This window comes from Equus przewalskii, chromosome 21 (genome assembly GCF_037783145.1).
Source record: "Equus przewalskii isolate Varuska chromosome 21, EquPr2, whole genome shotgun sequence".
Classification (NCBI taxonomy): Eukaryota; Metazoa; Chordata; class Mammalia; order Perissodactyla; family Equidae; genus Equus; species Equus przewalskii.
The window spans coordinates 37,050,384-37,073,443 of NC_091851.1; the positions used below are offsets into that span (position 1 = coordinate 37,050,384).

Below are 23,060 nucleotides of genomic sequence, written 5' to 3' on the forward strand. Positions count from 1 at the left end.
TTATACTCATGATCTCCTTTAAACCTCACGGAAACTCTCTGAGTTGGCACTATAATCAGTCCCCACTTTGCAGGTGGGGAAACTGAGGCACAGAAAGGCTAAGTAATCTGCTCAAGGTCACAGAGCAGGAAGTGGCAGAGCTGGATTCAAGTCTAGGCTTAGCTGACACCAGGGCCTAAACTTAGCCATAAGCGCTTTCATCAGGAGGGTGACTGACCATCCCGGTTTACCGAGGACTGAGGGGTTTCCTGGAATTGGAACTTTTCGTTTTCAAACCAGGCCCGCTGATCACTCTATTTTCCACTCTACTGTTCATAAGAATAAAGATAGCAGGAACAGGACTGGTGACAGCAGCCACAACCATGGAGCACGACTGTGGGCCAGGCTCCACGCAAACCCCTGAGCACGCAGCCCTGTGAGGCAGGGGCTTCTGTTCTCACCACCCCCAGTCCAGCCACAGATGGGGAAACTGAGGAGCGGGCCAGCTGCAGAACCTGCCCACAGTCAGCAGCGAGTCAGGGGGCAAGCCGCTCTGATGGCGGAGGTGGCCCTGCCCACGTCGGGGCTCTCGGACGGCCCGAGAAGCACGGGGTGCTGTCAACACGGACCTCTAGGAGACCCGTGCCTTTAGCACACATGACATGCGACCGAGCTGCTGTGGATGCAGAGGTCGGGGATTTCCAAAGACACGGGAGCGTAAACTGCCGCCTGCTCCCTGGGTGGCCTTTGGGGGAGCTGCCGCGCTCCGCTCGACCCCGATGGCCCCTCTGTAACTCGGGGAGAGTAAGAGAGCTCCCTGGCAGGACCACGGTGAGCACCCCCCGCCCCGAAGACCAGGCAGCTCCAGGGCTGGAGCATGACCGGCTCCCGCAAAGGAGACGGCCCGCGAGGACCAGCGACTATCGCCAACGGCGGGGACAGCACTGGAAGCAGGAGCCATCCACATCCCAGGGGGCAAGGCCTCCCACCGGGAGCGTCACAGGGGAGGAACACGCCCTCTTACGGCGACTCCTGGAGCCTGTCCACTAAGCCTAGACCCCTGATGTCAAGGGTCTAATTCTGAGCGGCCAGCCCAGCAGGCAGGACTCTCCGCTCTCGGACGAGCTCTGAGGAGGTGAGACCGGCCCCCCACCACCCTCCCACATCAGCAACCCGCTCAGGAGCAGGGGGGGACCCACCTTGCGCAGCACCGGGGCGCCTGACACCAGCCCTGCACGGGATCCGTTCTGGCCCAGGTGTGGTCCTTCGGGAGCAGACGGCCAAGGCTGCAGCTCGGCTCCACACAGGCTTTCAGCTCAGCAACCAGCCCACAGCCTGAACCCAGCCACTCCTCTCCCCTTCTCCCACCCCACACACACCCCACGCTTCACAGCAGTCAGAGGGGCTCTTCTAATGGATAAGTCAGCACTGTCACCGCCTGGCCTAACACCCTCCACTGTTCCCACACTAACAGCCCAGCCCCCCACCTTGGCCCTGTGTGAGGTGCTCCCACAACACTGCTCAGACCTCCGCTCCCATCCACTCGCCCCTCACGCACTCCATCCCAGCCACACCAGCCTCCCTGCTGATCCTGCAAGTGGCCAAGCTCATTCCTGCCTCAGGGCCTTTGCATGGGCTGTTCCCCCTGCATGGAACACAGCTCCTCCTGCCTTTCTTCCTATGGGTGGCTGCTGGGCATCCAGGTCCCAGTTCAAAAGTCACCCACCTCATCAGACAGGCCTTCTCTGATCATCAAATGCAAAGAGCTCCAACACTCTCCAGTTCATTCCCTGTATTGTCACATCCACAGCGCTTACCACGTGCAGGCCGCTTCTCCTTTATTGCCCATCCATCTCCCTCGATACAAACGTCAGACCTCTGGGAGCAGGGGTTTCGCCCGCTCTGTTCACTGCTGCTGCCCCAGTGTCTGGCACAGGGGAGGACCTTAGCGGATGTCTGCTGACGGTATGAAGACAGCGGAAACAAGATTCCCGGAGTTTAAAGGGTCTGACACGGTGTGCGAATCACCCGTTCCCTTCATGACAAGAGCTGTGACAGGCAGTTCTGAGAGCCCGTAATGGGGGATCTGAGCCGGCTGGGGAGTAGGAGCGGGGCGGGGGTGAGCCAAGGAAAGCTTCCGTGAGACTGCGCTAGACCCTCACGGCTCAGAGTGTGGTCCCCGGACCAGCACGGGCATCTCATCTCCCGGGAGCTTCCTAGAAGTACAGCATCTCACCCCATCCCAGACATGCTGACCCAGAATCCGCATTTTTATTACATCTCCAAGCGGTTCGTATGTTTACTAAAATCTGAGACAGCCTGGTGGAGACGCCAGGATGAGGAGGCGACAGCAGGCGTGTCTGGTTCAGGGGGTCCCCGGGAAAGGCCCAGTGCAGGCCCATGAAGCCGCTGCCACGTACACGTGGCTCCCAGCACAGGGGCTGGACAGAGAGGCGAGGCCCATCCAGGCTTCCTGAGTGTCCTTCACCCCTCAGGCCCGAAACAGGATCCATGCAGCCCAGAGCCGGCATACGCGGAGGGGAGGGGGAAGGGGGATCTGAACCCAACAGATTTGCGTGGCAGACTCCCCGAGAGCCATGCCATCTGGAGCCCCTTTGTGATCCAGGGAAGGGAGGACGGCGGGGGAGGCGGGGAGCCAGGAGCAGTTATAAAGCGCAGGGTGACGGGGCAAAGGAGGTGTGTGTGGGGAGAGGCAGGGGCCACCTGTCACTACAAGCCTGCGGCACCCCGACTCCACCTCCCAACCGCCTGCGACAGACAGGGCCACACACCCTAAAAACCACCTCGAATCCACGTGAATCCACCCTTTCTGCAGCTCCCGGAGATGTGACCTCCCGAAAGTCACCCTGAGTCCTGCCTCAGTCCCGGTGCCTGTGGAGGAGCTGACACCTCACCTCCAGTGACAGGGATGAACACAGGACCCAGGCTGGGCCCATCAGAGTTCTGGGCCCTTAAATGGGCAAGACTTGGTTCATGGATGGGTACACGTCCCAAGGGCCAGGCCAGGGAGCACCCGGATCCAGCTATGCCTGAAGCCATTACTCCTGAGTCAAGTGATCCCATAAAAGCCTTTTTTCCCTTAAGATTCTGAGTTGGGATTTCTGTCATTTGCAACCCAGACTCCTGACTGATGATATATCTGTTACAGCATTTACCACCCTGTAGCGTCATTATTTGTGTGTCCATTCTCTCTCCCGGACTGGAGCTCCCTGAGGACACACGCCGTTGTCGATTTAGCTGTGTCCCGGATGCCTAGAAGCAGGACTGATATGTGATATACTCTCAAGAGCTCTGTGACAGTGGGCAGATGGCTCTTCTTCCCTCGCTCTACATAGTCCCACTATGCGCCAGGGACTGTTCCAGGTCTGGGAGCAGCAAGGAATGGGAGACAAAAACCCCTGCCCTCCAGGAGTGTAAATTCTAAAGCAGGGAAAATAGGCAATAACTAAACAAGGGCGTAAAATGTAAGTGCAGTGGAGGAGGAGGGGGAGCAGGGGAGGATTTTCAGATGGGAGGTCGGGGAAGGCTGCATTGAGAAAGCAAGATATCCGAGCAGAGACCTGAAGAGGTAATAAACCCCATGGGTACCTGGGAGTGTTCTAGACCAAGCAGACAGCACGCGCAAAGGCCCTGAGGCAGGAATGTGTCTGGTATGTTTGGAGATGAGGTCAGAACATGGACATGGGGAGCGGGAAGACCAGATCCTACAGCACCTTCTAGGTCATCGTCAGAGCCGTGGCACCTTCACTGAGTGGGCTGAGGGGTTCAAGAGTTCTGAGCACAGGAGGAACGTGATGGGACTTAACCAGATGTGTATGGGGAACCACCCGGCAGGGGGCAAGGACAGAAGCAAGAAGCCAGGGAGGAGGCGACTGCAACAGTCTCCACGGGAGACAACGGTGGCTGAGACCGTGGTGGCAGCCGTGGAAGGGGAGGAGCGGCCAGATTCTGGCTACTGTTGAGGGTGGAGCCGACAGGACCTCCCGAGAGTCTGGATGGAAGATACGGGAGGAAGAGGAGAACCAGGAAGGCTGCAAGGCTCCACGTGCCTGAGCAAGCGGAAGAGGCAGGGGCCACGAACCAGACGGCAGGGCCGTGAGAGCTGGAAAAGACAGGGCGTCTGAGCTGCCAGCCAGACACCCCCATAGAGATGTCGGGCGACATCTGAATACAGATGCCTGGAGGTCAGGGCAGAGGTCCGTGCAGGAAATAGAAATTTGGGAAATGTCGCAAAGGGATGGCATTTAAAGCCACTGAACGGGATGAACCCAACCACGGAATGATGACAAAATGATGGAGGGAAAGAAAAGGAACTGTCCCCATCTCCTTGCCACTGGGGTCCCATTCCCCAGCCTCCCCGACTCTGTGCTGGGGGCGGGGGTGATAAAGAGCCACAGCGACTAGAACGACCTGCTGGGGACAAAGCAGTTCTGCACCCATCATCTCGCCTGCTTCCGAGAGAGGCCAGCAGGGCAGGAATCAGCGCTCCCCGCCCCATGCCATGGCCCAGCTAAGAAACTGAGGCTCAGAGAGGGACACAGCTGACGCAAGGTGACCTGACGGCCAACTCGGCTGGCCGAGCCGCCCACACCAGGCCCCAGGCCACGGACACGATGCATGGCTGCCAAACACAGCTCTTCCTGAGCAGAAATAAGGAGACCCTCCCCCTCCACCTGCTGGGCCGTGGCTGCCAGCACAGGGGGCATGACAAAGACCGGCCACACGGGGAGGGGGCTGAGAACACGGGGAGGGGGCTGAGAACACGAGTTGGCAACTTGGCCCCGAGGCTTCGTGGTGACTGGCAGACGACACAGCGTCGCGGGGACTGGCAGACACAGTGCTGGCACCATGCTGGCGAGCTGGCAGGGAACCAGCACCAGACTCAAGACTGGGTCTCCAGGGTCCCCCAGCCTCGGGGTCTTCCCTCTTCCTGGACGTGCAGGCCAGCCCCAGCCCAGAGCTCTCCCTCCCTCCCCCAGGGATGGGGCACCTTGCTCCCACCGGGCTGTGACGTCTCTCTGAGCCTCAGTTTCCGTGACTGCAAGATAAGCAGCAAATACAGAAACGTTTATGTCATCGCTTCATCACAACAGCTAATCTTCGTTCAGCTCCTACTGTGTGCCAGACACCGATGGAGCCCAGGGCTCTCAACCTCGGCCCTGCGGACACCTGGGGCCAGAGAATCGTTATGGGGGCTATGCCCACACTGCAGGATATTGAGCAACACCCCTGGCCTCTACCCACTCGAGGCCGGTAGCATCCTTCCTCCCCATTATGACAACCACAATGTCTGCCGACACGGCTAAATATCTCCTCAGGGGCCAAAAACTGCCCTCGTTTGAGAACCACTGTTGTAGCACAGTTCTATGCCGACCAGGATGACAGCTCCATGAGGTCAAAGATCTTTGTCCATTTGTCAAATCTGGGGCCCAAATTTCATTAAGGGGCCTGGTTTCAGAATCTTGTGCAACCACCTGCTATCCTGACTCTCAAAGGACTACGGGAGGGTTTATATGACCCAATATTATATATAGGTCTGCGCACAGTGGGTGAGAAGCCAGTAACTGTCTTTTTTTTTTTCTCTTGGTGAGGAAGATTGGCCCTGAACTAACATCTGTGCCACTCTTTCTCCATTTTGTATGTGGGATGCTGCCACAGCATGGCTGATGAGTGGTGCGTGTAGGTCCACGCCCAGGATCTGAACCTGCAAACCCTGGGCCGCTGAAGCAGAGTGTGTGAACCTAACCACTATGCCACCAGGCTGGCCCCAATAACTGTCTTTTTTTAAATTACTAGTTTATCTTAATTTGAAAAATAATGTGTCAATTATAACTAGTGAAGCAATGCAAAAAGAAAAATACAAAGATAAATAAAATATCTTTCTCTACACCCTTCCGCATTCCCAGCCCAAGGCCACCAACGTTGATACCCTGGTGTGCATCCTACAGTGCCTTTCTCAACAACCATAATTCCTACCAAGAGGTCTTTTTGCTATTATTTTTCCTACAAAACTGGGATCACACTCTCCATCTGTCTCACAACTTAACCTTTCCTGCTTAATGGAACAGCATGTACAGCCCTTCATGTGAAGAAAAGAGATCAAACTCGTTCTTTTAAACGGCTGCCTGATCCCCCAACACGCGGATGAACAACGATCTCACGTCAGACTTTTCTCTGTAATCAACACTCACGTGGTTTCCTTTTTCCTGCCCATTAGAAACAACACTGGAATAAACATCTTTGTAACTTACATCTTTACATACTTTTTTTTTTGGTTCTATAGGACAGATGCCCAAAGGGAATTGTGGTTTTTATTTTTAAAGACATTGCCAGACTGTTTTTCCCAAAAGACAGCAGTCACTAACGCTCCATCAGCATCGTTTGGAACTGCCTGCTTCCCAGCAGCCACACCAGCACTGAGTGTTATCGCTGTGTCTGTGTGCGCGTGTACGCGCATGTGCATGTGTGTACATGTGCGTGTGCGCATGTGTGCATCTCTATGTGTGTGCATGCGTGTGCATGTGTGTGTGTGAGTGTGAGACAGTGCTAATGCTACAGAAGGTGATGTGGTTACTCAGCTGAGATGTGGCTCCGCCTCATTCTCATCCCACAAAATACTACCAGTTCAAGAGCATCCTGGATGCAGATCCGGGCAGAGGGCTGTGGGGAGCAGGCTGTCCATCTCCGGGGCCGGGACATGCCCTCCTCCCGAGCCCCTCCCATCCTCGCAGGCTGACTCCGGGCCTGCACCCGCCTCGTTTCTGAAATGGATTTCACACCCGGGCATAACAAAGACACCTTTGTCACTAGAAAAGAGGGAGCGACTGTTGCCAGAACATTCTGGGTTCTGTTCATTCAAATCTGTGTGTGTGGGGAGAAGGAGGGTGGGGCGGGGGGAGAACAGGATGCTGCCCGCTCTGGGGCTGACCTCAGGGGAGCCGCCGGGCAGAGCCAGAGCAGCCCTAAGGCCCCATCGTGCACTCACGGCTTCTTTCCACGAATACCCGCCGAGCACTCGCGATGTGCCCGGCACCAGAAAGCACTTCACGTTGATCACCTCGTGTGGTTCACCCCCACAGCCCCACACGAGCGGTGACATCACTACCCCACTTCACAGATGAGAAAACTGAGGCTCAATGAGATGCCACCAGGACCAGAAGTCACATGGGCAATAAATAACACAGGAGCACAAAGGAGGGGCAATGAACTAACTTCTAACCACCTGCAGAACACCTGGGACCCCAGCCGCCATGTTCTTCCACCTGGGCAACCACAGCAGCCTCCCCACTCCTCCTGTTACCTCCCTGACTTCACCTCTGACTCACTCTCCTGTTGCTTCACTCTGCTCCAGCTGCTCTGGCCTCCCTGCTGTTCCTTAAACATCCTCCTGCCTCAGGGCCTTTGCACTTGCTGTTCCCTGCGCCTAGAATGCTCTTCCCGCAGATAGAGAGGTTACGTCATTTTCCAGAGGTGACACACCTCAAAGGAACAGAGTCTAGATTCAAATCCAGGCCGTGTGGTCTGAAACAAGACAAATACACACAGCGGAGCCTCTGATAAGAGAGAAGGATGCTGTGTGACCCTGAGCAGGTTACTTTTCTGAGACTCTGTTTCCTCATTTATAAAATAGGCAACATAAGAACATCTTCCCCATCAGGTTTCTGGGAGGCCACCCTGCCTGGGACGTGTCCACTGGGGACGTGTCCACTGGTGTCATTACTAGATCCATGGGAGAGCCAGAACAGTCCAGGAAGGCCTCCGGAGGAGGCAGGACATGAGCAAAGCTTTGAAGGTAGGAAGTGCAAAACCATGGAGCTGTGCAGGCAGGCCAGGTGACAACAGGGCTCCCCCAGGACCGAGATTTGGGAGAAGCAGAGGCTTCCAACCTGGCATGCAGCCCCCAGCATAAAGGAGGAGAGATGCACCGTGCCCTTGGGGCCCAGCACCCTGGGGTCTTCCTGCTGGGAACCACCACTCCCCCACTGCCCTGTGGCACAGCCGGGCCCTGCCCTACACCTGGCCAGTCAGAGTCTCCATGACGGACTCAGGGACGGGCACGCGACCCAAGGCGGCCACTCACAGCCCACCAGGCCACCGGGCAGACACACCAGCACGAGCCGGGCAAGTCCCGTCTTTGCGAAGGCAGCGAGCTGGGCTTCCTGCCACTGCAACCGAAGAGCCCAGACACCAGCTCCTGCTGCTCGCGTCAGCAAAGCGGTGCTATTATTATTGCTGTCATTGCTGTTATTATTATTATTTCAAAACCTGCTGGACTGGGGAGAAACGAGGCAGGCGCGAGATCTCCACTGGGCTGCACAAGCACAAGATGAAGCCGAGCCTGAGCGGGACAGAGTGCAGTCCGAGAGGAGCCCAGATGGCTGAGGGACCCCCCACAGCCCTGTGAGAGCCCACCGCTTCCCCTCCCAGGTCGCCCAGAGAAGTGAGAGCACACAACACCAGTCAGGACCAGGGCAGCCGAAAGTGGGAACCTCCAGCCAACAGCTGACGCCGCAAACAGGAAAAGAGAGGCAGTGCCCACGGGCCGCAGGAAGTGGAAGGTGGGTATCAGGGACCCTCTCCAAGGGAGAACCACCTCCCCCCCACAGTGGAGGAGAGAAGGCCCACCCACAAACGGGAACACGCACCTCAAACTTGAACGCTCACAGTCGGGGGGTGGGGGGAGGCGCGTCCTTTGTAATGGCAATGAAAGTCGCGCCCTTGTCACGGGAAAGTGCATCTGTGGTTATTAAACACATCTTCTTCCAAAGAGAAACCTGCCACCTCCTACTTTTCTTAAAATATATGACCTTCTTGGTCTGGCTTTCTGTTTCCCAATTGATAGAAACAGGGGTTAGAAGAAATATTCTATTGTCCTCTTAACTCTACTATTTTTAAAACAAAAAACAAAAAAGCAGCAGCAGGGCAAGCGCAATGATAAATGGCAATCAATGTTTGGTTTCCACGTGAGGGTATTAGAGAGGAGTGGAGACTGCGGCAAACTGAAGATTGTGAGCCCTGTCTAAGGGAGCAGCTGCTATTCAGCTCCCACTGAGCTCACCGCCTGTAGGAACGCGAGCTTGGTGTGGATAGACCTTCTGACGATTTAAGAAGCCAGAAATATAAATTTGTGTGTGCAATTTCTGGATTTTTCGATGTTGGCAACTAAGGAAAATTTTTAAAACACTATACAGGCCTGACAAACCTACTTACGGCCCTGATCTGGCCTGACGACCCCCAATTTCTTTCTGTGTGTTTCTACGGCCCCACGGACCATGAGCGACAGTGAGACACTCTGCCTTAATCACATCTGCGTCCTCAGCAGCGAGCACAGGACATGAGCCCACAGCAAGGGCCAGAACACGCACATGCACGCGCGCACACATGCATGCACACACGTGCGCACACACACACACACACCCCCCCAACTTGTGGTCAGTGAAGTCAGAGAATCTGAGAGCGAAGTTTCGACAGACGCAGGAATCCTCCGGGCGCACAGGATGCATCCAACTGCTCTGGATCCGACCTAAACCTCCCCCGCCCTGCAAGGGTCTCAGCTGCGGGACAAAAGCCGAAAATCACGGAGTGGGAAGCAGGCGACCTGCGCTCAAATTCCACCTCAGCCGCAAACTCGCTGGGCAAGCCTGGGCCGAGCCACCGAACGGCTCTGAGCCTCAGTTTCCCCTTCTGGAAAAATGAGACGAGCGGATGAGAGGACGTCTTGGCCTCTTCCAGCTCTGACAGTCTGAGTCTAGGATTCCAGCTGTCAGTGATTTATGTGGGTTAGTAAAGACCGAGAGGTTGTAAACCAAGGTTTCTTCAGCCCTCAGTTACCAAATCGATGAAAAGAACTGGGGGCTTGAACAGAGATGCGCGTGGTCTGTAACTCAGAAATGCTAAAAGCTACGTAAATAAACGCCCACTATGAGAGTGGCTAAATAATAATAATAACTGTATTCGTATGATACTGTCATCTATTATTGTAATGGTTATTAAAATCAGAGCTGTGTACATGGAGCGCTTACTCTGTGCTGGCAGCGTCCTGAGAGCTCCATGGCTCTTAACTCATCTAACGCCCCATCAATCTAAGAGGTAGGCACTCTTTTCAGAAATGAGGAAACTGAGGCAGACACAGGTAAAGCCGCTTGCCCGTGATCCTCCAGCCAGTAGGTAGCCAGGATTGCCCCTGGACCGGGGGCTCTCCAGCCCCCACATTTCACCATGAAGCCATCAAAGGTTGGGTGACGAAGAGTGCTCAGCAGTCACATGAGCAAGTGCACAGAAGGGACAAGAGAAGCCAGTCGTGCATCGTGTGTGTGGTGTGATCAATCCTTCTGCTAAAACAAAACGTGAAGAACACGGAGGAAACGCACCCAAGGTCCCATGGCTGTCTGGAAGGGTGAGACCTTGTTACTCGTCTCCCTTTTCCAAACCTTCTACAGGGCGCACAGTGGCAGCAGATGCAGCCGGTGTGTGGCAGGCGTCCCTGGGAGCCAGCTCGGTGCCCAGCACTGACCACTCTACCCATCCTCGCCCCTCAGCACCGCAAGAGTGGAAGCCCCCCAGGACATTCGCCTGCCCTGCAGCCCCAGCATCCAAAACCAGGCCAGGCACACGGCAGGCGCCCAACGCAAGGTGCGGAACAAGCTATCAGGCAGGAACAGAGAGTTTCCCATTTGACATCCCAGGAGTCATCTGCCCAAGATCACAGAGCTGGTAAGTGGTGGCCCGGGATAAGCAATGACAGCCACATCTTAGCAGAGAGTGTCCACCACCAGCACGAGGGGGAGAAATCGCAGACAGCAAAATCACCAAAGAGACAGGGCAACTAAATGCAACACGAGATCCAGGACTGGACCTGGACAGGGGGGCAGGGGGATAGGTATAAAGGACACTTTGGGGAAAATAGGTAAAATTTGAATTGTAGATCAGATAATTTAGTACCAATGTTAAATTTTCTGCCTTTCTTCACTGTACCGTAGTTATATAGAAGAATATCCATGTTCTGAGGAGATCCATGCTGAACTATTTAGGGGCATCACATCTGCAATTACCCTCAAAGGGATCGAAGTAATAATAATAATAATAATCTATGTGTGCGTGTATGTGGGGTGGGGGGAGTGATGGCACAAACGTAGCCATCGCTGACAACCGGTGAGTCTGGGTGAAAGGTACACAGGGTGCTCTGTATTTCTTGAAATGTCAAAATAAAAAGTTACCAAAACATTAACTTTGAAAAAGTGTCCTAAAGTGCCCATCAACACAGCCTGTGGAGTTTTGTGCCTAGACCCCATATGTACAGAGGAATGTGTAAGACACACAAAGCGTTTCACCATACTTGGTTCCAGAAGAGAGAGCGCCTGTCGCTGAACGGATGCAACGAAACGTGCTTCCGACACACGCTCCCGCACTGTATTTATGACCTTTGTGATCGAGGGGAAATAAATCTTAAAAACCACCCATCAACAGCCCAGCCGGCCATCAGCTGGCGGCTGGGACCGCACAGAGCTCCCTCCGTCCTCCCGGGGCAGGCAGGGCAGGAGGCAAGGACGCCAGTCTGCAGCCACGCCCCATGCAGGGGTTCACACTCCCCAAAGTCAAAGCCACTCATTGAGAAAGTGGCAGGGGGGCCGGCCCGGTGGCACAGTGGTTAAGTGTGCACATTCCACTTCATCGGCCTGGGGTTCGCAGGTTCAGACCCCGGGCGCAGACCTAGCACAGCTCGTCAAGCCACGCTGTCGCAGCATCCCACATACAAAAGAGAGGAAGATTGGCACAGATGTTAGCTCAGCGACAATCTTCCGCAAGCAAAAAGAAGAAGATTGGCAACAGATGGTAGCTCAGGGCCAATCTTCCTCACAAAAAAAAAGAAAGAAAGAAAGTAGCAGGAAGCAGGAGGGCCTCTGTCACAGAGTGGCCCCATCCAAGGCCTTTCACTCGTTCATTCGCCCCCTCCACCACCACAGTCAGAGCGCCCAGGATGCGCTAAGCTCTGGGATCTGGGAGGGAACACACCCACAGGGCCCTGACCTCATGACTCCTATTCTAAGGAGGGAGACAGACACTAGACAAGGAAACAGGAGAATTCAAGGAGTGACAGGTACCAAGAAGACAGGTGTGGTGAAATAGAGAACACGACTATAAGGCTCTCTGAGGACGGGACCCTCAAAGACGGGGAGGGACCCCTGACGCCAATCCCCGGAAAGGCCTAGCGGACAAGAGGAACAGCAAATGACAAGGCTCAGCGGCCGGAACCAGCCTAGCACAGCTCAGAAACAGAAGAAGCCAGCGGGCCTGGGGCATAAGGAACGTGGGGGACAGGAGGCCGGCACGATGAGCAGAGCCCAGATACAGGAGACCCTGGAAGCCAGAGTAAGCAGTGTGGACTCAACGAACGTTGATTTTCTGTGCCCCTACCTCCAGCAAAAGGTGGAAAACAGGAAGCAGGAGAGAGCCGGCGTGGCTGTACCCACACCAGACTGAAGAGACCAGACAGGGAGCGCCGTCGGGGTGAAGAGGCGTCTTTCACAAAGATAAAAGTCAATTCGTCAGGAAGACACGATTGTGAATGTGCACTTTCAGCAAAAGGACTTTAAAATACGAACAGGAAAGCTGGCCGGACGCACGGGAGAGACGCACAACCACAGGTGCCCACTCCCACAGCCCCTCCCAGTAACTGCGAGAACAAGGGGACCAAAACTCAGTGGGCACAGGAGAGACCTGGGCAACATTCTCTACCCTCTTGATCTAAATGCCACCAACAGAACATGCCACTCAACGACAGCAGAACACACACGTGTCCCCAGCGCACACGGACGGTCACTAACGTAGACCATATGCTGGGTCACAAACCAACTGTCAATACATTTCCAAGGGCTGGAAACCCATGGGGTTTATTCTCGGAGCACGAAGGAATTAAATTGAAATCACTAAGTAATAAGTTACCTGGAAAAGCCCCAATGTTTGGAAATCAATACCACCCAGAATGGCTTCCTCACTCCCACCCCACCCTCAGGGTAACAATGTCTCGCATAAATGGCTCCTAAAGAGGGAGGCTTCGGGCATCTGCCCCGGGGACAGGTCTGAGCCCAAACCTGCAAGTGGAGCGGGGAGGGGGAGTTGAGGGGGGCAGATGCTCCGAGCTTGCCCTCAACAACCCAATCAGCAAATCATTGCAGGACACACCGGGTCCGTGTTAGACAGACCAGGTCCCGCCGGGGAGGAAGGCGCACCCCGCCATACATCCCACCTCACTGGAATGAGCCCGGCTCACTCCACTGGCCAAGCAATCACTTTAATCAAGAGGGAGTGAGTAACACGCCGGGGTCAAGAACATGGGCTTTGGAATCAGACAGTCCTGAGTTCAAATCCACCACCTACCATGATGGGAGGCAGAAACCTGTGATGGCCCCCAGGAGTCCTGCCCCCTTGTGTACACGCCCTTTTAAACAGAGGGGCTGGGGCCTGGGTTTACTCCTGGGATTAAATCAGGGTACTTCACAAAGGTGAAGGGATTGCGAAGATGTAACTAAGATGCCCAATCAGTTGACTCAGAGTGGGCCTGACCTAATCAGGTGAGCCCTTAAAAAGGGACTGGAAAAAAGAGGAGTGAACTGGGCCCTTTCCCAAGGGAGAGAGATTCTCCCACCAGCTATGAAGGAGTAAGGGTCAGGTTTCAAGAGGGCCACAAGGCTAGGACCTCAGGGCAGCCTGTAGGAGGTAAGAACCATCACAAGCCAACAGCCAGCAAGAAAATGGGGACCTCAGTCCTGCAACCGTGAGGAGCTGAATTCGACCAACAACCTAAGCAGAGCCCCCCCCCACACACCGAGCCTCAGAGGACATCGCAGCCCTGGGCAGCACCTTGACTGCAGCCTCCTGAGACCCCGAGCAGAAAGCCCAGTCACACCATGCCCGGACTTGTGGCCACAGAAACTGCAAGGCAACCAACAGATGCTACTTCAAACTGCTAAGTGTGGTAATTTGTTACGTGGCAACAGGTCACCGATATGTCACCCCTGTGTGATCTCAGGCAAATTACCGCACCGCTCTGGGCCTCAGTCTCTTCATGTGCACAACTGCAAGGATCCAAACGAAGGAAGCTGTAAAACAGCCCGGCCCAGCCAGCGGGGAAGCAGCTCGCTCTGTGCCCTCTGAGGCCCATGGAGGGAACTCACAGTGGGGGAACGGGAGGGGCCTTAGTGTCTTTTCGAGAAGTTGACCTTTTTTCTCCATCTTTGGGTGGGTTCCTTGCAGAAGAGGATGGGTCAATCGTCTAGCTCCAAACTACAGCCGTCCCAGAGACGCCCGTGCTCGGACCGCCTTCAGAGCAGAGAGACCAGGAGTCCAGGGCAAGGGGCCGCTGGGTCCGAACAAACTCAGACGCTTACTTCAAGCCCCAGGAAGGATCTGGGGCAGTTTTCTCAAGATGAGACCCTGTAATTGTCGTTTTGTATCTGTAATTTCCCTACAAAAACTAGGGAAATACTAAGAATCTAAAACTAATTTTTACAAAAGATCCACCACCATTGACGGGAGCCTGACCGTGTGCCAGGTGCTGATCAGAGGGCGCCAACCCATCCTACAGACAGAGAAACTGAGGCCCAGAAAGGGGAAGCACCAGGGCCACACAGCCACCAGGGGCAGGAGCACGGGCCGGACCCCGGGCGCTGGAGCGTGACACCACCCTGGAGAAAATTCCCCTGCGCCGAAATCTCCTCAGCCCATGCCCCCCATACACATTCGGCTACCTTAGAGAGCATCAGACCAGCGTGGCCCCAGGTCCCCGGAAGTCTGCACAACAACATTCAGCAGTTACACAGATCGAGACCATCACACTATGCAGCAAAACAAAAACAGGTGGACAGAGAAGCATTTTTTCCATCCAAGAAATATTTAATGAGCACCGACTGTGTGCCGGGCACTGATCTTGGCAGAGAGGCAAAGTGAGTAACAGACAACGAAGGGACAAGGAGACAGGAAGCGGGGAGCGGAGTACAATTCCAAACGGGGCCGGGGGTCACATGGCCTCCGAGCAAAGGCCTGAAGGAGTGAGCCACCTGGATGGGGGGGGGGTGGGGGGGCGTTCCAGACTGAACAGGCGAGAAGGCCTGGGGCAGGGGCAGCCTGCTGTGCGTGAGCAGGGCCAGCGAGGCACGCAGGGTGCGAGGGGGGAGTGATGGCACGAGGAGGTTCTGGCAGAAGACGCGCTAACGATTGCACAACTTTGTGAAAACACTCAAAATCGCTGACCGGGACGCTCAGGAGGGTGAGGTTTACGTGTGTGAATCACGTCTCAATTGAAAAACAGCAACTGTACGAGGGAGAAAGAATGACAGGAGAGGAGACGGAGAAGCAACGGGCAGATCTCGAGGGGCCTTCTGAGCCATTCGGGGATTTGGCTTCTGCTGGGCAGGAGGCGGGGCCAGGGCAGGGCCGGAGCGGGGTGGTGGCCCGGAGGAGCCCTTCCAGCTGCAGGGAGAGCACGCGGAGGCTGGGAGAGCAAGGACACACTGCAGCTGTCCCGGCCCTTCGTCGGCCACGCGTCCTCCGGAGCCACTTCAGCCTCTGTGCCTCCGTCTTCCTCACCCAGGAAGTGGGTAGGAAACCCCTGCCCCACGGGGCAGAGGGGAGAGTGATGAGCACCAAGCGTGGTGGTGGCGAGGGCCACGAGGGGAGGGTGGGGTTGAGGGCGCCACCGACAGTTTTTCCATCATGCAAATGAGTTTCCTGAAGAGAAAACAGAGGTGGCCTCCCGTCTCGGCAGCCGGGACCCATCTCACCTCACCAGCCTTTCCGACCACGGCCACCACGCTATCCACGCCCAGGCCACACAACCGGGGCAAACTCCTCTCCGGGTGTGGCCGGCTCAGACACAGTACCCATGGGGAGGCTGACACCCAAACAGGGACAGAGATGGCCTGGGGCACAGAGCAGCCTGGAGAAGACAAGACACCCCCATGGTGGAGGGGAGGTCCAGGCTGGAGGCAGGAGGTGGCTGCTGTGACCTGGGGAAGCACCCTGGGCAGTCCTGACTTTCAGATCATCAAGACCATGCCACACCCTGCTAAAACCCTCCTGAGGCTCCTCGCCCCACAAAGAGTAAAACCACCCGCATTGGAGGCCCATGCCACCTGGCCCCTGCTACCCATGCCAACCTCATCTCCCTCACTCTCCCCTCCAGGCACCCCGGCCTCTTGCTGTTCCTGAAACAAACCAAGCATGGTCCTGCCTCAGGGCCTTTGCACATGCTGTTCTCTCTACCTGGAACACACTTCTCTCAACTCTTCCCACAGCTGGCTGGCTCCTTCTCTGCCACAGGACTCAGGTCAGATACCACCTCCCCAGAGCGGCCTTCCTTGACCACCCCATCTCAATAGGTGCCACCATCCCTATCACCAACGTATCCCCATTTTATTTCCTTCTTGGTGCATCCACTCCCCAGCTGTGTGGACTTGAGCACGTTCTTCAACCTCTCTGGGTCTTAGTTTCCCCATCTGCAAAACAGGTGTAATGATGACATCTACCTCAGAGGGTTTTTGCAAGGACTCAAAGAGATAATCCATACAAACCACTTAGCACGGTACCTAGCACATAGTAGGGCCTCCATGGATTATGTTGTTATTATTACACCTCTTGTCACTTTCCCAAGTGACCTTTTTTGGTACTGTCTGAAGACTCCACAACAGCAGGAACATTTTCCATCTTGTTCTGGTCACGTGCTAGCACCCAGCCGAATGTCTGGCACATAGTAGGTACTTAATGCCCATTTACTGAATGAATGAGTGAATTTGTGAATGAAAGCACTGACTGCCCACACCCCACTCTGACCCTGGCCTTGCTCCACCTGAGAGCGGCTCCTTGCAGAAGCCGTCCACCCCAGCAAGGAGGAAAGTCAAGTCCCCAGATCCTGGCGGCTGAGGGCCACCTGCCTCCACCAGCCTTCAGTGGCCCTGCTCCCGCCAGCCTGAAATAGCCTCGCCTCCCCTGGCCCAGAATCAAGGGCTCGTCTGCCAGTTCCACCCGGGGGAAGGAACCAGGCGGGTAAACACAGATTGAGTGTCCAACCACAAGACAAAAGGGGGGCGGGCGGATCCCCTTCTGGTCCTCAAGGAGCTGAGGAAATAAAAATAAACCTAAGATTCCACACAGGGCTGGGAGGCTGGAGGCTTCCCTTCATCCTCCCAGGTTCCTCTCGGGGAGCAGGAGAGCCCGCAGCAGGTGCCAGGCGAGGCTGCCCTCGTCTCAGCGCTCAGCCGGGCCAGGCACCTGGTCCACCACACTTGCTCCTCCCAGCAGCCCTAAGAGGGCGACCGTCGTCTCCATTCTGCGGACGGGGAACCAGGGCTCAAAGAGGCCGAGGGACCTGCCCAAGGTCACACAGGGGCAGAGCTGGGATTGGAGCCCAGGCCGCCTGTCTCTGGAGTCTGTCTCTAAACCACGAACCCGAGACACCGTGCTGGGTGAAAGGAACGAGCCGCATCATGCTGTTTATGTAAACACACACACACACAGATACACCTCGATTCCACGTATCTCCACACGTAAATGCCCTAAAATGGTCTGAAAGCGGAGCTGGTGGTCAAAGGAGGTTTTAGCCCAGGGGTCTCAGCCAGGGGCTGTTTTGCCCCCCAGGGGACATGTGGCAATGTCTGGGACATTTTTTGATTGTCCCAGCTGGAGGAAGGGGGTACTGCAACATCTAGTGGGTGGAGACCAAGGATGCTGCGAAACATCCTACAACGCCCAGGACAGCCCCCCAGAACAAGGGATGACCCTACGACGCCCAGGACAGCCCCCCACAACAAGGGATGACCCTACAACGCCCAGGACAGCCCTCCACAATGAGGAATGACCCTACAACACACAGGACAGCCCCCCACAACAAGAGACAACCCTACGAGGCCCAGGACAGCCCCCCACAACAAGGGATGACCCTACGACGCCCAGGACAGCCCCCACAACAAGGAATGATCCATCCCAATACGTCAGCAGTGCCAAGGGTTGAAAGACAGACCAGCTGCTGGGGTGGAAACGCCCCCCGCGGAACCTCTGTAAGAGGGACCTTGATCCAGGCTAAGACACAAATCCCCAGAGAAGGATGGGGCCACCCAAGGCCTCTCAGGAAGGAACCTGACCAGCTGCAGAGCCACTACAACTGACCGGAGCTCACTACCCTCTGGGGCCCACAACTGCTGCAGAGGGTCGCTCTGGGGGTCTCACTCGCAAAACAAGGAGATCCAGACCCTCCCCCCCCACCCCTCCCCACTCCTGTGTCTGAGGGACAAAAGAAAAGAAATCACAAAAGTCTAAGAGGTCAAGTTCTGCAGCCAGGCAGGGCCTGCTTCACAGACTGAACCTGCAAAAGCTTTCCGAGAGGGAGGGCTGAGAAGCAAAGAGGATGTGGGTTTCTCGATCTGAGGGAGTGGCCCCGAGCCCAACAGGTCTTCCGCTCACTGGCTTGATGAAGGGGACACTCTCTAAGAAAGAGGTGCCCTGAGGCCTCCAGGAGCCAGGGACGCCAACCCCATCCATCTCTTCTTGCTGTGATAGATCAACGGTCAGGAGGGCAAATGCCACAATAACCGCCAACAGGTGCCCAGTACGCTTGTTTGAAGTAACGCTCACTCAGATGCCCGAGTTCCAGCATCTCCCTTGAGTCATCCTTCTGTGAGGACAAAGACCACACTTGCCCTGTTGACAGCTGCATTCTGTGGCTCTGAACACTGCCTGGCATACACAGCAAGTGCTCCATAAATGCTTGCACGCAGGGAAAACAGTCAAATTTCTCTCTGGTTTTACCTGTTCGGAGCTCTGTACGCCTTACACAAAAGAGGGCCCAGCCACCTCCTGCTGGCACTGAGGGTTTATTATCCAAAGATTTCCACTGACTTCCTGACCTTGTTCTGCCCAACACAGAGTGGCCTGGTCCAGGCTCTCCAGCATTTAGGATAATCTGGACCTCATGGCTTAGTTCCTGCCCACTTGGGCAGCCCGGAAGTCTGACAGGGGCAGTAATTTTGGTCACAAACACAGCGTCATGTTGGGGCAGTTCAGGGTAGCGGTAAAGAATGCGGGCTACCTGGTTTGAATCCCAACTCTGTCAGGCTGTGTGATCTTGAGGAACTGACTCAGCCTCTCTGTGCCTTTGTCTCATCTGTAAAATGTGAAATGCAGTAATGCTTGAAACCTCTGAGATGATACACAGAGAATGCTTTCCACAGGGCTTGCCAACATTTAGCACCATCTAAGTATTAGCAAATTATTATGACTATTGCTGCTGCATTAATCTAATGATCGTTCTGAAAATAAATTCTTTCTGTCAGCACGCTTTAAAAAGTATCCTCACATACACATGCATAATTTTATATAAAAAGGGTTACGGACAGGATGTCTTAATACTTTTTTTTCCTTTTTCATCTTCCTGCCTGCCTTTCTCCACAAGACGCACACCTTCCACCCTCTTCTCCAAGCTCATGCAATGTTACACATCCAAGGTACGTGGGTACCGGATGGTCACTGTTTATTTTCCCAAAGTGGAACTGCGTTACACACACCTCTTAGCATCCTACCTTTCACAACACGACCTTGTGAAAATTCCCCAAGTCACCGGTTGGTCACCTCCCCACCCCCCGGCCCTGCTCCCCACTGTCCGACTGAGTGCAGAATCTTAAAAAAAAAAACAAAAAATAGTGACGACACAAAACCACAGTTTCTTGTTTTGGCAAGCAGAGCTCCAACAAGCAGAAGAGTTTGGTCTCCTACCCTCCAAAAGCAGAACCACAGAGAGCACTCCGGGAGCTCTCTGCCCACACGCCCTGATCCTCAGGGACCCCAGCCCAGCCGGTCGGGCAGACCCCCTGGGTGTCTGGGAGTGACAGGTCCCTGTCCTCAGCCAAGGGGAGCCCTTTGGGGAGCTGCTGACCGGCCCCCAACCAGGAGTCTCTCTGCCCATCCTCCAGGCTCCCTCTCTCTTCCCACCGCTGCCCAGCTGGCAAACCCATCAAGGGACCCGTTGGCACCTGCCCCTGAGGTCTCTCCCCTGGCAGGCAGGGACCCCAAACCCAATCCAACCAAGAGGCAGATGGGCCCAAGGCTCACTCGGCCTCCCATTTAAGGGGGAGACTTTGAGCCCCAAACAGACAGCCTCATCTGCTCCCCACTGCTACACATTCCCAAAAAGCCACCAGAGCATTCGGAGCACCCATGGGTGCTGGGCACAGTTCGAAGAGCTGTCACCTCAGGCTCATTTAAGCTTCACAACACCCCTAAGACACAGGTGCCATCCTATGCCCATTGTACAGATGGAGAAACTGAGGCACAGAGCAGGCTGGTGACCTGCCCAGGGCCACAGACAGTCAGCATGGGACAAAGCCAGGATGTGAACACCTGGTCCCAGAGCCCCACACTCAACCCTCAGGCCGTGAACAGACACAAGCGCAGAGGAGGAACCCAGCCGCCTGACATGCCCATTCTCCACGGCTCTGCCTGTTCCGAGGCAGAGAGTCACAGAGAGGAAGTCACGGGAGGAAGCACAGACGGGGGTTCGAATCCCAGTTTCGCCAGCTTAATCAATCATGCACCAAGACCTTCGCAAGCCAGAGGCAGTCTGCACGGTGGCTGCGGACATGAGTTCTGGGGTAGGAAGCCTGGGATCAAATCCCGGCACCGCTTCTGCGTGCCCCAGGGCGGCTCACTGAAACGCTCTTTGCCTCAGTTTCCTCATCTGTCAAAGGGGATAGCAACAGCACTCGGTCCGGAGGGGTGCTGGAAAGATCAAGGGAACTGACACAAGTCAAGTGCTAAAAGAGCAAATTGTGAATCAGTGTCGGCTCCCACAGTGACGACTGGCATGGTCATTATCATTATCGATGCTGCCCGAGAGCACACAGGGAGCACACAACACAGCCGGGCCTTCTAGATGTTGAGATCTGAGGTCCAGAGTCATTTTCTCCTACCACCTCTGTGGTGGCCCCCAAGAGAGATCCGGCACGTCTCCAAGAGGGCTGTCCTTGCCTCTCTCGGACTCTTTAGAATAAACATGCACGAAACACAGCACCAAAGTCATCAGTCCCTCTTGGAGACGGAGGGGGGTGCCATCCACTTCCTGAAGGAGGTGGGGAAAGACGGGGAGATTCTAGAGGAACCACAGAGCCCCAAGCCCGGAACCAAACAAAACCACTGGTTCCGGAGTTTAGATGGTCAAAAGGAAATTCACTCAAGTCCCTGTCCTCCTTTTGGGGCTGACTCAGATCTCACTTCCTCCAAGCAGCCCTCCCTGACTACTCCTGTTCTCTGGATGCTGGAATCCTTTAACCCTAAACATCTGTAATATTTGTTTAATTATCACATAACATAATGAATAATGATGATAACAAATATTTACATCTTACTCCCTGCCAGGCACTGTTCTAAGTGCTTTATATATGTTTACGTAATTCACTCATCCTCTTAAAAAACACTGTAAGATAAGATCTATTATCATCCCACACTTTACAGATGAGAAAGTGAGGCTCAGAAAGGTTAAGCCACTTGCCTAAGGTCACACAGCCCAAGCACTTGACCTCAAGCAGTCTGGCTCCAGGGCCTAGCCACCTACTCAAATTTCTGTAAACATCCATTTTGCCACCCCTAGACTGTGCCCTCCTTGAGGGCAGGAAGCCCGCCCTGGCGTTTCTGCATCTCCCACAAAGGCTTCACTTCTACCGGCAACGGGCCCTCACAGGAAGGGACGCAAGGAGACCAGGGCCATCGCCTCTGCCACATGGAATTAAAAGGAGGGAAGGATTCCCGGGCATTCTCCTGAGCGGGAACAATCCCTCAGCAGCCTAAAGGCTGGGAGGAGACGGGTGGAAGACAGAAGAGGATCACAAGCCGCAGGCTGCCAGCCTCGCTGCCTGCCGTGGAGAGCCGGGGTAAAGAGCAGTTCACCAGGCTCTAAGCCCTGGGTTTTCAAAACCCAAAGGCCTAGGGGTTGTCTAGGGGCCACTTCGGATGGAGCAAAACAAGAGACGCCTCTTGCGGGTCACAAACAAGGTACAGCCGGTCGGGTTACACAATCAGTCCGGTTCTGGCACCAGCTTGGGGACACCCAAAAGGACAAGGCAGAAAGGAAGCCCAGATTCCCCTTCCCTCCTTTCACAGGTGGGGAGGCTGAGGCCAGGGCAGGTGGCGCGATTGGCCCAGGACGTCAAAGCCGGAAGCAGCTCATCTCAGAACTGACCGGTCAACCGAAAAAAAAAAAAAAGGAATAGATGAACTCAGCAAATTTAAAGTGCCAAGGAGATAATGTGGAAGTAGAGAAATCTTTTTTTTTTCTGTTTCTTAATAATAAAAATGGTTGATTCCAATCAATTTCCATTATTCCAGCTTCCTGAGACTCCACACGCGGACCATTTAAAACCACAGCTAACCCAAAGGCGGTCTGTGTCTGCTCTGAAACGCACCACACCATCCAGGGCAGAGAGTGCGAGAAGGGGGTATTTTCTTTCCCAGGAATATAAAAATCGGTTTGTCTTTCCTCGCTCCCTCCCAGGCTGAGGAGCAGGGAGTGGCCCAGAAGGAGAAGTGAGGAGTTGCCTAGAATTTGACATTGCTCACAGATGCCAGGGCTGTCGACATCTTTAATTCAGAAACTGCCAGCTTCACACGGAGCAGATTCTTTTTTTTTTTCCTTTTTTTTTTCTTTTTTTTTTTTTTACTGTGAGAGAGGGAGAGACCGGACAGAAACCCTAACCCTCCCTTATTCTCACAAGCCTTTCTAGAAGGGTCCTTTAGCCAAATGGTTTTCAATGCCTCTGCACAACTCCACACACACACACACACACACACACTCCTCTTTTCACAGAGAGAACTCTCTCCTCCCCGAGTTGGAACTCAGACCTCACACAGCCTTGCTGCACCCCCAAGCCAAGGGGACCCCAGGGGATGCCAGTCTCCCTCTTCCCCCCAGACTGGGAGCCACAGAGCCTGGTTCTGGGTCCTCTGAAGGAGACACCACCGCCCCCACCAGCCCTTCCTGAACCAGGATTAAAAGACTTCGGTCCCAGCAGGAGGCACGGAGA

The 23,060-nt window shown here is 55.0% G+C and overlaps 1 protein-coding gene across 1 annotated transcript in view; it reads right to left on the reverse strand.

Annotated features, from left to right (window-relative positions):
• PREX1 (phosphatidylinositol-3,4,5-trisphosphate dependent Rac exchange factor 1) overlaps window positions 1-23,060 on the reverse strand; it is a 183,091-nt gene that overhangs the window by 158,683 nt on the left and 1,348 nt on the right. The gene's annotated exons all lie outside the window — the stretch shown is intronic.